At 42.5% G+C, this 11250-nt stretch overlaps 1 long non-coding RNA gene across 1 annotated transcript; it reads right to left on the minus strand.

Moving 5' to 3' along the window:
- Positions 1 to 1964: 1964 nt before the first annotated feature.
- On the minus strand, positions 1965 to 8289 carry LOC139320995 (uncharacterized). Its single transcript, XR_011600746.1, has 4 exons — positions 8175 to 8289; positions 7131 to 7269; positions 4415 to 4531; positions 1965 to 2417 (listed from the first exon to the last, which is right to left on the minus strand). It is a non-coding gene; the product is annotated as an uncharacterized lncRNA (long non-coding RNA).
- Positions 8290 to 11250: the final 2961 nt, after the last annotated feature.

Here is an 11250-nt window from a genome sequence, read left to right on the forward strand (position 1 = left end):
ACCGAACAGATGTTCCGGCGTGGCTGGCTGTTTCCCATAACAAAATGAACAGAAATGATAGATGGGTGTTTTGTACTCTGGAGGCCCCTCCGTAGGGGGAAAAAAGGGGGGGGGAATTAACCAAGCTTGCTTTTGCATGTGAAAGCCAGAGCTGGTTTCGTTTCTTCTATATGCCAATGTGGTTTATTCAGTAAAGTTTTATACTCTCGGTAAAATAATGTCCCAGGAGTTCCCGTTTTCTGCATTCGCCAACTGGACAGCTGACATCAACCTGGAAAGAAGCATTTCAAATAGTCCACCTTAAATGAGAAGAAGAAATTCATTTTACAGGATTCTGTACTTACCCCTGACTACCGTTAAAATGACGCTGTGAAAAACTGTATAATTTACATTGCTTTGTGTTGGATGCTTATCCTACGGTTGGGTAGTAATATATAGAAAATTATGTTCTGTAACTTTAGCTGCTACAAAGATGACTAATTGGCTGTGCTAAGCAGACATAAAAAGAAGGCTGGAAGTTCATTCACTTCTGCTCCTGCTATTAAGAAGGTTGAACTGCTGAAAGGAACTTTGTCTGTGTTACTGAAGAGAACTGGAATTGTAAGCAAACTATGTTTTGTTGTTGAACCGTGATTGTTTGAAGAAGTGTTATCTTTGTTTTGAGAAGCCAAGATTGTTATTTTTACTACAAGTAAAGACTATTTATTTTTCTTTAAACGTTCAGAGTCTGTGAGCATCTGTGTGTTTTGCTAAGCAACGTATCTATTCGCTGTCTGGTCCGTTGCACCACTTTGCAGAGGGCAGTTTTACCCTCAACACTTTGATTTTACCCAGTTTGGTAGAACTTCGTAGAGTTTTCATTAAGGTGGCCCTCTTGTATAGGGTCTCCTGCTTGAGCTTGGGCTAGAAGCAGTGGTGGGATTCAAGTAATTTAACAACCGCTTCTCTGCCCTAATGATTTCTTCCAAAAACCAGTTTGCCAAACTGTTCAGAAAGTTAACAACCAGTTCTCCCGAAGTGGTGCAAACTGACTGAATCCCACCACTTTCTAGAAGACTTCAAGGTCCCCTACCAGTTCTATTCTGATTCTGATGGATTGACAGAATGTTGGCCTTGGATAGAGATTTGAAGATCAGCCTCTCTGGTGTAAACCTTGCAAACTTAGTAAACCCCAGCTCCCTAACGGTACTATAATTCAAAGTTAAACAAGCCAACCATAGTAACTGCCAATGACCCTAAAGGAAGTCCTGGTCTTCCATTCCTTAAGCTTTGTGTATCATACATGAACAACCAGAGTAGTTGGTTTAAGTTAATTAGCAGGGTCAGCTTAACTAAATTAGTTCGGCAAACTTTTTTGTATCAGAGACCCACTAGACTAGAGAAACTCCAGGGCTACAGACTAGATATCTGTAAAAAAAAAAAAAAAAAAAAATACTTAGGCCTACATTTAAAATGAAATTATTTGGTAACGAAAACAATAACCTGCCCATTTAACTGATAACGGTTGTGTCAATTTTGGGGCAGCAGCACAAAGCACCCTCGAGTGGAGCTTGTTAAACGTTTGTGTGTGAGTGTGAGTGTGTATGTGAGTGCACAGGCCTGCCCCAGCTCAACTAACTCCTTAAATGTGTTTGTGAAGTTTTCTTGTAGAAAACCAGAGAAACTGCAGGGCTGTAGACTAAACTGGAAAGAAGAAAAGTAACGCACGGTTTCCTTCAGGATTCAGATGGCACGAACAGAATAAAATAAACAGCTGATCAATAAAATAATATATAATAGTTGGGGGGGAAACAATCAAATCTCTGTGAGATGGGCAGTTTCTACATTAGACATACAAATAAATAAAAACAAAAATCACATCAAATCTGGATGAAGGGTGTAGCAACCCAGCCCTGTAGAATGGAGAACATTGATTTTGTTTTTCCCCCCTACTGCAAATTACAAAAAACAAATCGGGCCATGCGTGGAATCCAATTGTTTATTCTTTATTATTATTATTTTCTTTATTGGAATTATGCCATTTTTTTTTCTCTTCAAACACACATTCAAGGCTGCTGGTTATATAGTTGTCTGCTTAACTGGTTTCCATTTGGGGAAATATACAGATCTATGCATAACATCGGAGACCCTGCCTGATCAGCTGGAGAGATTATACAGGCCAAGAAAAAGAGGACAACTTCTTGGGTGGAAGGAAGAGAAGCTTTAGAAGAGGAGCTTCATCAGGAGGAGCCCAAGGAGTGCTGGGAAGAAGGATGCGAATGAGGGAGGAGCTTTGCTGCAGGTAACTTCTTTAATGAATGCTCCAGCTGGAATGCCGGGTACCTGGGTACCGGAAGCCTTCCCTTTCTGCTCTTCAAATAACTTGCAAGCATCTTTTGGACTGCAACTTTTCATAGTGGTTTGGAGTTTCTGGGATCCTGAAGAAACAGAAATGTCAGTGATCAGAGCAGTCGCTCAGTCTTAAAGGAAACCCTCCTTCCAGCCAAATACAGATTTCCAGTATAGGGAAGCCCTCGACTTAGAACCACAATGGAGCCCCAAAATTCCTATCGCTAAATAAAACAGTGGTTAAAAACAGCTTTTGTCCCGTTTTACCATTGGTCACGCCACCGTTGTTATTTTGGGGTATTGTTTAAATAGTGCAGAAAAAGGCGTTTGGGTGGAAATCAGTCCTTGCTGAAAGCAGAAGTGGTTATACTTCTCACGGGGCAATTGCAACATCATCGCTCAGCGAATTAAAAAAGGGATGGGGTTCGATTGGGTGACATCAGAAATTACCTTTGTTTGTGGGTAATAAGAATGCATCCTCAAAGCATATCAGATCGGACTATAAAAACGATTTGTTTGGGAATTCTCTGGAATCGGAGTTTGAGTTGCAGACATTTTATTCCAATGTTTTCCCCAAAAACGTTTGGAGAACAATGGCAACTATCCTGAGATACACACATCCATCATAGATGTAAGGCTATTTTTATTCACTAAGCTGAAAGTTGGGTCTAGTTAGCCAACTATTTGTTTTTGTTGTTGTTGGTTGAGAAGTCATGTCCGATCCAACACGACCCCACGGACAACGTTCCTCCAGGCCTTCCTGTCCTCTACCATCTTCTGGAGTCCATTTAAAGTCATGCCTACTACTTCAGTGACTCCATCCAGCCACCTCCTTCTCTGCCGTCCCCTTCTTCTTTTGCCCTCCATCGTTCCCAGCATTAGGCTCTTCTCCAGTGAGTCCTTCCTTCTCATTAGGTGGCCAAAGGATTTGAGTTTCATCTTCAGGATCTGGCCTTCTAAAGAGTGGTCAGGGTTGATCTCCTCTAGGATCGACCGGTTTGATCGCCTTGCAGTCCAAGGGACTCGCAGGAGTCTTCTCCTAGTCAACTATAGTCTCATCCATAGCCCATGATTCTGCAAGGGCAGGAATCTCTTACAGGCACTCCTCAACTTATGACCACAATTGAGCCCGAAATTTCTGTTGCTAAGTGAGACAGTTGTTAAGTCAGTTTTAACCCATGTTACATGGTTGTTAAATGGCTTCGCCCATTGGCTTTGCTTGTCAGAAGGACACAAAAAGGGATCACTTGACCCTGGGACACTGCAACTGTCATATATATGAGTCAGTTGCCAAGCGTCTGAATTTTGATCACCTGATCATGGGGATGCTGCAATGGTCGTAAGTGTGAAAAATGGTCCTAAGTCACTTTTTTCAGCGCCATTATAACTTCGAATGGCCACTGAACAAACTGTTGTATATATTGAGGACTAACTGTACAATGGACATGATGAAATTATCCCACTTTGGACAATTATGGGAAGGTTCAGTTCTTTGGAGGAAGCCATAATGCAGGGAACAGTAGAAGACACGAGAAAAAGAAGACAACCAGAATCAAGGTGGATGGACTTCCTTACACTGGTGGTGGCGGAGGCACGCTCGGAATACCTGAAGGACCATCATCCACCTGATGGCACACGATCCGTCAGATTTATGGAGCTTGCAAAATCCATGTTATAACAGAATAACAGAGTTGGAAGGGACCTTGGGGGTCTTCTAGTCCAACCCCCTGCTAAGGCAGGAAACCCTACACCACTTCAGACAAATGGTTATCCAACATCTTCTTAAAAACTTCCAGTGTTGGAGCATTCACAACTTCTGGAGGCAAGTCGTTCCACTGATTCATTGTCCTCACTGTCAGGAAGTTTCTCCTTAGTTCTAGGTTGCTTCTCTCCTTGATTAGTTTCCATCCGTTGCTTCTTGTCCTGCCTTCAGGTGCTTTGGAGAATAGCTTGACTCCTTCTTCTTTGTGGCAACCCCTGAGATATTGGAACGCTGCTATCATGTCTCCCCTAGTCCTTCTTTTCATTAAATGTTATTTATTCCCTTGTTGGGGTGGGGGATGGGGGGAAGGACTTGCTTACTCACCGACATCAACTTCAGTAGTCACCTTCATGCAGACAGCATTGTCAAAACCACAGTTTTGCTTTGATCCAGAGCAATCTGAACTTTGTGAGTTGCATATTTCACATGACAAGGAATTACCTGGAGAGGGAGGGGAAAAAATAAGGAGGAGCTAAGAAAGTAGGGCAGGGATAAGGAATCAGAAAGGCTTTCGATATTACCGGTAGCCTTCGACTCGCGACCTCAGCTGAACCCCAAATCTCTGTCGCTAAAACATTTTAAAGTCAAACTTGCCCCCGTTTACAATCTTTCTTGCCCACGGATGTTAAGTGAATCGCTGCCGTTGTTCAGTGAGTAACCCAGTGGTCAGTGGTGGGTTGCCCCCGGTTTGCAAGAACCAGTAGTAAAAATTTGTAGTAGTTCGGAGAACCGGTAATAACATTGGCTGGCCATGCCCCCGAACCGGTCCCGTACCTGGTTGTCGCTCGCTTACCCCGCCCATCTCATCAGAGGCTTTTTTTTTTTTTTACTTTTAAAAGCATTTTTTCTACAACCTCTTCAGCCGAAGAGGTTATAGGGTGGAAAAATGCCTTTAAAAGCCTTTGGCGATCCCAGCTGAGTTGCCTGATCGTCAGAGGCTTTTAAAAGCGTTTTTTTCTGCAACCTCTTAAGGTTGTAGAAAAAATGCTTTTAAAAGTAAAAAAAAAAAAAAAAGTTGGCCATGCCCACCCAGTCACATTACCCCTCCACCAAGCCACGCCCACAAAACAAGCCACGCCCACAGAACCGGTAGTAAAAAAAAATGTAGAACCCACCCCTGCTGGTGGTTAAGTGAATCTGGCTTCCCCACTGCAGTTTCCCCTGGGAAACTGCAACCGTCATAAATATGAGCCCAAACACCTGAATTGTGACCCCTTTGGCCGTGAGGATGCTGCAAGGGTCGTAAGGGTGAAAAAACAGTCATAAGTCACATTAAGGAAAACTTAGAAGATGATGAAAAACTCTTCCAGAGACGAAGTTTATAGCAGAAGACATTGTGAGGTCGAGGAGGTGCAGGCAACTAACTTTAAGCAGGGAGGGGAAGGAATAAATAAGAAGGTGCACAGATTAGACAGAAAGCAAAAAGAAATTGCCTTTGTTCCATTTGGCAACTGTCAAAATTTCTGGGGAAAGTAGGCAGTTAGAAATAGAAAAGAAGGAAGCTTGTTGCTTTGCTAAATTACACCGTTGATTGTTCCACAGGAAAGTTTATGCGATGAGGTTAACGAGACAAAATGCTGGTGTGATAGCTTTCGTTTCCTGTTCTTAGGGACACCCTGTTCCCACACAATGAAGAGGGTAACAATGGTCTCTTCGGCTATTTGTTTATTGCCATTAAATTGGAATTAGCTGGACCATTTCCCATAAGACCATCCCAGAGAGAGGCGATGATGATCAAGCAATTCTAGAAGACTGCCAAGAAATAAACCAAAAGGCCAGAATAGCCCCAGAAGAAGGAGAAGGGGGAAAAAAAACCCAGGAGTCATCTACAACGTACAGTGTAATGACTGCAGCAGCCACTGCGTAGAACAAACAGAACAGAAGATTGGCAGAATGAATCCACCAACACCGAGGAACAGGAATGGAGTTGGAAGGGACCTTGGAGGTCATCTAGTCCAACCCCCTGCTCACGCAGGAGACCTGTACTAGGGATTCGAACCGCCGAACTGCCAGCCTTTCTGATCGGGAAGCTCAGGGTCTTAGCCACTGAGCCACTTAACGCAGGTTGGAAGAAGACGTGAGGAAAACTCTTTCATTTCACAACGTACAGACAGACTTAACCATAGCTTCAATTAGGAAACATAGCGGGTAAAGACAACGTGGGGGGGAGGAGGGAGAATTGTACAAAGTTCAGTGTGGCAATGAAATAGTTACGGATATATATATATATACACTGCTCAAAAAAATAAAGGGAACACAAGCAGAAGACATCCGAAATCTGAAATGAATGAAATAGCCTTATTAAATACTTTGTCCATTACATACAGTAGTTTTGTGTTCCCTTTAGTTGTTTGAGCAGTGTATAAACTACTGTATTTTATTTATTTATTTATTTATTTATTTATTTATTTATTTATTTATTTATTTATTTATTAAATTTTTATACCGCCCCCTCTCCCGAAGGACTCGGGGCGGTGAACAGCCAAAATTAAAAACACACAATACAAACATTAAAATACTATAAAACGAAATTAAAGTTATCTTTGGCCTCCCCGATTTAAAATCGTTGTATGTAACGAACAAAGTATTTAATAAGGCTATTTCATTCATTCAGATCTCGGATGTCTTCTGCTTGTGTTCCCTTTATTTATTTATTTTTTGAGCAGTATATATATAATTAAGGGGGGAAATATCTATGGCGCCTCCTTTTCCTTACTGTCCTAAGCTAGTATTTATTTTACTTCATGGTTAATTCAGAGCAAACCTGGTCATGGGAAAGGACCATCCATGAGTGTGCTAAGTTCTCTCTTGGCTTGACTACATTTCGATAAACCTTACCCTAGTCTAGTCTGACTCTACAACCACTGTTTTTTTTTGTTTGTTTGTTTGTTTTTCCCAAGCAAATCACTCCCTCTTTGAGATGTTCTCAAGGCTTTTCGCAATTCCATAGGAAATCCACCCCACCCCACCCCAAGGGCCCGCCATGGAGGATTCGCCTTAGACAACCTCACACACACCCCAAGGACACCCCTGATCATACCTGCAGTCAGAAGGACGGAGAAGAAGAAAAGTCCCAGTAGAAGCTGCATAGCGATGAGTTAGGCACGGAGGGTGGTTTTTTAAAAAAAAATAAAATAAAATAAATCTCGCCTTGAAGGAAAACACTTTTCTACGCCAACCTGTTAAAAAAGCCAACTTGTTAAAAAGGCCAGCCATTCTCTTTAACCCCCCACCCCACTCCACCCCACCGAAGACAAATGTAAGTAGCAGCCACTCAAATTGGTGGGCTTCGCTTCGTAAGCAAATAATATTAAAGAAATAGTGCTCCCTTGGGTTAGCCCACCAGTTCAATGGCAAAATTTTGAAATTTTTGTATCGGGTGACATGAAAAAGACGGGGAGAAATAATATCTGCCAACACTATGCCAATATCTGACTTGCAATGAACGGAAAGTTTAGTATCTCTCGCTCCTTTCCTCTTTTTTACAAAATATGGTAAGCTTGTTTCTCAATCGCCTTGTGGGCAAGCTTTATAAGTTTTTGTGGTTACAAATTGACATAATACATTAGACATTTTTTCTCCTTTTTGCTACTTTATGGGCATCTATCTAACTATCTATCTATCTATCTATCTATCTATCTATCTATCTATCTATCTATCTTCCTCTATTAGCCTAAGATCCCCCAGCCTCCTGCTTGAAAGAACACTTGTGGGGGGGTTCCTTGTATTGAGATTATCCTTGGGAAAAATTAATTGAAAAGCTGGAAAACAGGAAATGGGCGAAGAGGTGATTGTCTAGGAAATGTGCAAAATCTCCTTACACGTCATTTGCTACTTTATTAGGAGAAGCCATGGTGGTACCCATGAACATGCATCTTGAGAAACTGCATTGCATTTTTGCAGTCTCTTTTGGGGTGGGGGGGGGAAAGGACACTGCTTCCCTCTGCCTACCCCACCCAATTGCAGAAATATGCCACTTACTAAATCTTCTGGATACACTAACAGGGACTCTTCGTGATAAATAGGAAGCTTGGGCTTCATTATCTCATGGAAATGCTCATCTCAAAGAGACCAAAATACTTACCAGTTGCCGTCAAAAGGAATCCAGGCAGAGAGGAGGGAGAACCTGGATGTTGTTTGTAGATCCAAGCTTGGAAACAGTCTGGCAGCCTTTGGCTATATCTGGCCAAGAATTTCCGAGGGGGAAAAACATCTTTATAAAGGGAGGAGCTTAGCTCAAAGCACCCCACCCTTGTTCTTGAAATCACGAGGACCAGTAAAAAAGAGAGAGAGAGAGAGAGAAAGAGAGATAGCAGCTTTGCAGATCAGCCCCCCTCCACCCCCAAAATGAGGTATCTGTGCATTGATGTCACATAAATCCAAGATACACTTGACAAAGAGTCAGGGGGTGGATGACACTGGGTAGGTGCGGGGAGCTGGTTGATGTGATGCAAAGAAGAAACGACTGCATTTTCCATGCATCTATAATGGTGAGTCACCGCAAACCCAAAGTGAGGATGTAATACATTTTTGCTTTAAGGCTTGTTGAGAAATATGGAAAGAGAATCCCAGAACCACAGCTACTGCGGCCAGTTTTGACACACATTCATCCCTGCAGCTCACACCAGTCCAGCTGGAGTGAGTTCCTCTCTTGCAACCCCTTCCCCAGTTATTATTAGCAACTGCTCCTCCTGTTTATGTAATGGGGCTGCTCAGCGCATGCCAAAATCCTGCTTCTAATTTTGCTGCAGCTCAGAACTGCTTGGCCTTTCCTGTAAATGGGTTTTTTTCAGCCAGAAGAGTTCTCCTTTTTCCTTCCTTCCTTCCTTCCTTCCTTCCTTCCTTCCTTCCTTCCTTCCTTCCTTCCTTCCTTCTTTCTTTCTTTCTTTCTTTCTTTCTTTCTTTTCTTAAAAAAAGAAAGGTTTCTGGTGCTTTAGACACCGCTGGGAGCCGTGAATGCCGGAATGGGCTTGAGAAGTTTCTAAAAAAGTGTTTTGGAGAAATTTACACCATGAACCCCGTTTAAAGACAGTCCACAAAGGTTGACAAAGCAAGGAACCAGGAGTTTCAAACCAGGCTTTGAAAGCCCATTGAATATTATATTAAACAAATGTTCGGCGTTACAGAAAAAGGAAGATGGTCCATTCACTTTTCTTCAGCTTGACGGGGACTCTGAAAATGACAGCAAACAGGCCTGCTAGAGGTAGCAGCTATGTAGCCCAGAGGTGAAATCCAGCAGGTTCTGATAGGTTCTGGAGAACCGGCAGCGGAAATTTTGAGTAGCTTGGAGAACTGGCAAATACCACCTCCGGCTGGCCCCAGAATGGGGTGGGAATGGAGATTTTGCAGTATCCTTCCCCTGGAGTGGGGTGAGAATGGAGATTTTGCAATATCCTTCCCCTGTCATGCCCACCAAGCCACGCCCACAGAACTGGTAGTAAAAATATTTGGATTTCACCATTGATGTAGCCCCTATCTTCAGGTCTACGTCAAGGTTTAATGTCTGGGCCTTCCCCCCCACCCCCAATTTTTATACTTTTCTTGAGGGGCAAGGAGAATAAACAGGCAATGCTTGGTGGAATATTCTTCCCTCAGACCAAGGGTTAAATGCTCCCGGTTTGGACCGGATTGCCCGATCCGGTAGCGATGACGGCAGGTGGTTCAGAGAAAATCCCTGCCCACCCCCCATGCCCAGCTGAGCCACACGATCATCAGAGGCTTTTTTTTTTTCTTTCACTTTTAAAAGCATTTTTTCTTCGGCCAAAAAAATGCTTTTCAAAGTAAAAAAAAAAAAGCCTCTGACGATCGCACGGCTCAGCTGGGATCATCAGAGCCTTTTAAAAGCAATTTTTTTTACAACCTCTTCGGCCGAAAAAAATGCTTTTAAAAGTAAAAAAAAAAAAGCCTCTGACGATCGCACGGCTCAGCTGGGATCATCAGAGCCTTTTAAAAGCAATTTTTTTTACAACCTCTTCGGCTGAAAAAATGCTTTTAAAAGTAAAAAAAAAAAAAAGTTGGCCACGCTCACCCAGTCACATTACCCCCACCACCACCACCAACCCACGCCCACAAAACCAGTAGTAACAAATTTTACATTTCCCCACTGCCTCAGTCATTATAACGGCTACAGCCCTTTATGAACTTTAACTTTATGTTAAAGTTCATAAAGCTTTAAAAACTTGGTTGTGTACCCAGGCCTGGGGCCCAGAAGCTATTAAGGGGCTCATTTGTTAGCTTTCCTATTTCTTGCTTAACTATTTTAGCTGTTGTCTTTTTTGGATGTTTCTAGTGTTTCTTACAGACGACACTCAACGCAGGGCCACCGTTTAAAATTTAAGCGCGAGACATTTGTTAAGATGAGATTTGGCCCGTTTTACGACCTTTCTTGCCACCGTTGTTAAGTGAATCGCCGCAGCTGTTAAGTTAGTAAGACGGTTGTTGGAAGAAAAATCCATCTGCTTCAGTTCCGAACTGGGAGAAAAGACGCTGGAAACAACAGGGAGGCCGATTGGAAAGTTGGTTTATTAATGAAAGCAGAACCTGCACGCCAAGTGTGCAGTTCCTTGTCAGATGAACAACTAGCCGTGTGAGAGGAAGTGTTCTTATAGGGTTCTGCGTTTTTGAAGTTTGGGATTTGTGCAATATGGGCTTTGTGTTTCTGAAGAGGATGTTGGGCAATTCCCACCGGTGGCTGATGTCTTATGTCCTGTGCTGGGTTTTGGGTGAGGGGCTGTTTGCTCTAATCCTATCACTCTGTTTTTGTCAGCTGTCGAAATTGCGGTAAGGGGTTTCGAAAAATCCTTTTCTGGAATGGACTTCTGTGGGCAGTATTTGCTCTGCTTATGAATGGAGCCATCTAGGTCGTATCTCCTTAAGTGCCGGCATCTGCAGTTAGCTTCTTGTTACAATGTTTTCTTTAGGCATTTTTTTTTTTATTAGCTTTATTAGAAAAACTTCAGGCAGTTTTTTTTTTTATTAGCATCTTGGACTTTTAGCTTTTCCAAGGCTTTTTTTTATGGCTAATATTTCTAAGGCTTTTTTATGGGTAATATTTCGAAGGCATTCCTTATGGTTCATATTTTATTTGAGATAACGCGGGGGGGGGCGGTTGTTTGATTTCTTCTTACACCAGGATGCTGCAATTGTTATAAATAGGAGTC

This window comes from Pituophis catenifer, unplaced genomic scaffold, assembly GCF_029215685.1.
Source record: "Pituophis catenifer annectens isolate HBS135680 unplaced genomic scaffold, rPitCat1.0.hap2 SCAF_9, whole genome shotgun sequence".
In the NCBI taxonomy this organism is placed as follows: Eukaryota; Metazoa; Chordata; class Lepidosauria; order Squamata; family Colubridae; genus Pituophis; species Pituophis catenifer.